The following is a 4,570-nucleotide window of genomic DNA, read 5'->3' as shown; positions in this document are numbered from 1 at the left end:
CACCCCCCCCTCTCAGTATTATTTCCAACAATTGGTATCAGAGCAGGTCCTTCAGAGAAGCTTGACCGCTTGAAGGTAGATCGATCATCATGAGCAACTACGAGAAAGAAGCATCAATCAGGCCACCGGTTTTTGATGGGACAAACTTCAATTATTGGAAGGTAAGAGTTACTGCATATCTTCAATCTCTTGGTACAGAAGTTTGGAACATCGTAGAAACAGGCTACACTTTTCCTTCAGCTACTCCTATAGATCCAGCCGAGAAAAAGAAATATGAAACAAATGCGAAAGCAATCAATACTCTATTGGGATGCATCTCTCAATCAGAATTCATGAAGGTAATGCACTATAAATCTGCAAAAGAAATATGGGACAAAATGGTCACGAGCTATGAAGGAGACGATCAGGTAAAGCGTGCTAAACTTCAAACTCTCAGGATTAAGTATGAGACTCTCAAAATGTACAATGATGAAAGTGTGGCTAACTACTTCCTTAGGGTAGATGAGATTGTCAATTGCATGCAAAACTTGGGTGAAGAAATAAAAGAGGCTATTTTGGTTGAAAAGATTCTAAGATCTTTGTCCCCCAAGTTTGAATCTAAAGTATCTGCCATAGAAGAAAAGGAAAATTTGCAAATTCTTACTATGTCTCAGCTTCACGGAATTCTAACCGCTTATGAAATGAGAAAGGGAGGTCCATCAGACAGAAGAGAAGCTGCCTTCAAGGCTTCAGGCAAAGAAGATTATTATGAAGCAAGTCACCTGCCAGAAGATGAAGAAGAGGAATCAAATTTCGTCAGAAATCTTCAAAGGGGTTCTGGAAGGTTCAGAGGTAAGTTACCTTTTAAATGCTTTGCTTGTGGAAGAGTAGGTCATTATGCTGCCAAATGTCCTCACAAAGATAAGAATGACAAGGGAAAAGAACCTGTTAAATGGAACAAGAAACAATATGAAAAGAAGAAAAGCTACTACACTCATGAAGATAGTGATGGATTTTCAAATAGTGATGAAGATGAACAAGGTAATAGATATAAACTTTTAATGGCTTTTGAAGATGATGACTACATGGATGCTATAGATGTAGAAGGCTTTTATGACGAAATGAAAGATCTCAAAGTTTGTTTAGAAGAGAAGAGTGCTATTATTGATTCTCTACAATGTCAACTAGCTGAAAAGGAAAAACATCTTGAAAAATTGGAATGTGAGATTGTTTGTCTTAGAAAGGAGATTGAGAAAACCAAAGCAATTAATCTTAAGTTTGTTAAAGGATCTGAAACCTTGGATGAGATTATCAATGTGCAGCGATCTCCTCTGATCAAGACAGGTCTTGGATATAATGGAGAAACATCGCAAGCATCTACCTCTAAAAGTTATCTTGATGCAGCAAGGAGAAGCGAGCAAAGGCCAAATAAAAGTCATCAGGTGAATCAGAGACAGTTTACCTCAAGAACAAATAAAGACCATCAAGAAATTCGGGGACAAACTGCCTTAAACAAAAGCTACAATCAGCCACAGGTAAAATCTTCCCAATTTGCTCCAAGAATGAATAGAAGCTACAATCGGTTGGATGATAGATCTGATTATCGCAGAAGTTTCTTTAATGGCCAATGCTTTTCTTGCCATAACTTCGGTCACAAAGCAGCTCAATGTGTTGCCTACAAAACGATCATGACTAGAGAAGCTCAAAAACAAGGGAGAATGACTGAAACCATGAAAAGGACTTATAACAACTTTTCGGTTCTTGAAAATGAAGTTGAATGCTCTATTTGCAATAACTTTGGTCATGAAGACTCTGAATGCAGGAGCAGGTTCCGGAAGACAACTCAGAAGGAACAAACCTCAAATGTTAGAACATGGAGAATAAAAGAATCACAACCAGAAAGATGTGGGATAGCCTTTTATGCAGAAGGTCAAGAAAGTCTATGGTACATTGACAGCGGATGTTCGAAGCATATGACAGGGGACAAAGAAAAGCTTGAGTCATATACCGCATTAGAAAAGGGGAAGAAAGTTTCTTTCGGGAACGATATCTCTGCAGCCATAAAAGGAAAAGGTGTTGCTCCGTTGAAAGAGGAGGTCAAAGCAGGAAATGTTTTATATGTTGATGGATTGAAGCATAATCTTCTCAGTGTCAGTCAGATGTGCGATCAAGGAACTGAGGTAATATTTAGATCAAATGGATGTTGTGTTCGTGATCTTGATACAGGTAAAACAGTGATCAAAGGAAGAAGGACTCCAAATAATCTATATATCTTTGAGGAAAGACAACAATGCTACTTAAGCAAGGATGATGAACATTGGCTATGGCATCGGAGGTTGGGGCATCTAAGCTTTTCACAAATAAGGAAAGCATGCAAATATCAGGCAGTTCGTGGTCTTCCAGATATCAAAATTCCAGACAATACCATATGCAAATCTTGTCAATTTGGAAAGCAAACCAGAACTAACTTTCCAGAGAAGGAAGGATCAGCTAGCATGCCTCTCGAGCTAGTCCATACAGATGTATGTGGTCCATTTAGGAAGAGGACACCTCGAGGAGAAGAATATCTGATATTATTCATTGATGATTTCTCCAGATTTGTTTGGTTAGGGCTCATGAAGCACAAAGATGAAGCATTCGAAAAATTCAAATCCTTCAAAGCCTTGGTTGAAAATGAATCAGGACACAAAATTAAGTGCCTCAGATCTGACAGAGGTGGGGAGTTTACCTCAAACGAATTTTTCGATTTCTGTGAAGAACATGGGATAAGAAGAGAATTCTCTACAGCTAGAACTCCTCAGCAAAATGGGGTTGTGGAAAGAATGAACAGAACAATCCAACAAATGGCTCGTGCTATGCTTGATGAATCAGGTACTCCCGCAACCTTCTGGGGTGAAGCTGCACATGCTGCGGTTATTATTCTTAACAAAACAAATGTCCGAGTAAACAACACTCAAACACCTCATGAGCTCTGGAGTGGTGAGACTCCTTCGGTGAAGCACTTCAAAATCTTTGGGAGCAAATGTTATATTAAAAATACTGATGAGCAACTTGGCAAACTTGAACCAAGAGCAGATGAGGGCATTCTTCTTGGTTATTCTCCACATAGCAAAGCATACAAGTGCTACAATAAAAGACTTGGCAAAATTGTTGACAGCATTGATGTAGTGGTTGATGAGAAGGGATATATTCCTAGGCAAGTTCATCATGAAGACATTGAAGAAGATGAAGGCTACCCTCAAAGACGGAATGATGAAGAAGAAGAACCTCAAGAAGAAGAAGAACCTCAGGAAGAACCAGAGGAGCAGACAAGAATAGAAGAGAAGACTCCATCCAGATATGTTCCAAGAATCATCCGGAATCTCAGATTGTGGGGCAGAAAGAAGCAGGAGTACAAACAAGAAGGACACTTGCAGAAGCTTCAAGCTATTTGGCATTACTCTCCTCCATTGAACCACAAAATGTGAAAGAGGCATGCAAGGATGAATGTTGGGTCAAAGCAATGGATGAAGAACTTGAGCAGATCGAAAAGAACAACACTTGGGAATTAGTTCCTAGACCAAAAGATAAAAATGTAATAGGAACAAAATGGGTCTTCAAGAATAAATTGAATGAAAATGGAGAAGTAATTAGGAACAAGGCCAGACTTGTTTGTAAAGGGTATGCACAGAAAGAAGGAATAGATTTTGAAGAGACCTTTGCTCCTGTGGCAAGACTTGAGGCTATCCGAATGTTCCTTGCTCTCTCAAGCTTTCAAAACTTCAAGGTATTTCAAATGGATGTGAAATCAGCCTTTCTGAATGGAGACCTAGAAGAAGAAGTATATATTGAGCAGCCAGATGGTTTCATTCTTGGGAATGATCCAAACCTTGTATGCAGATTGAAAAAGGCTCTCTATGGACTCAAACAAGCTCCAAGGGCTTGGTACTATCGATTGGACAAATATCTTCACCAACAAGGCTTTTCAAAAGGATCAGCAGATAGCAATCTCTATATAAAAGTTGAAAATAACAAATTGCTAATTCTTGTTGTTTATGTAGATGATATTATCTTTGGTAGCAATGAAGAGACTATGAGTCAAAACTTTGCCTCGGTTATGCAGAAAGAATTCGAAATGTCACTACTTGGAGAATTGACATATTTTCTTGGATTGCAAATTCAACAAAATGAAGGAGGTATCTTCTTGTCTCAAACCAAATACCTCAAGCAGATCTTGAAGAAGTATGGCATGGAAGAGTCAAAGCCAGTATGTACACCCATGGTTACAGGATGCAGCCTCAGTGCAAATGATGAATCAGCAGCAGTTCACCAACCCACTTATAGATCCATGATTGGGAGTTTGCTCTATTTGACAGGTACCCGACCAGATATTACACATGCAGTAGGAATTGTTGGAAGATTTCAAGCCAACCCAAAAGAAACTCATCTTCAGGCAGTCAAAAGAATCTTCAAGTATCTTCAAGGGACCCAAAACTATGGCTTATGGTATCCTAGAAATACAGATCTCACTCTTCATGCTTACACAGATGCAGATTGGGCTGGAAGTGTGGATGATAGGAAAAGCACAAGTGGTGGTGCTTTCTTCATGGGT

This window comes from Pinus tabuliformis, chromosome J, assembly GCF_031772625.1.
Source record: "Pinus tabuliformis cultivar Carrire ecotype Pingquan chromosome J, CPIR1, whole genome shotgun sequence".
In the NCBI taxonomy this organism is placed as follows: domain Eukaryota; kingdom Viridiplantae; phylum Streptophyta; class Pinopsida; order Pinales; family Pinaceae; genus Pinus; species Pinus tabuliformis.
The sequence above is the reverse complement of the archived record's forward strand: the minus strand, read 5'-3'. Positions refer to the sequence as shown.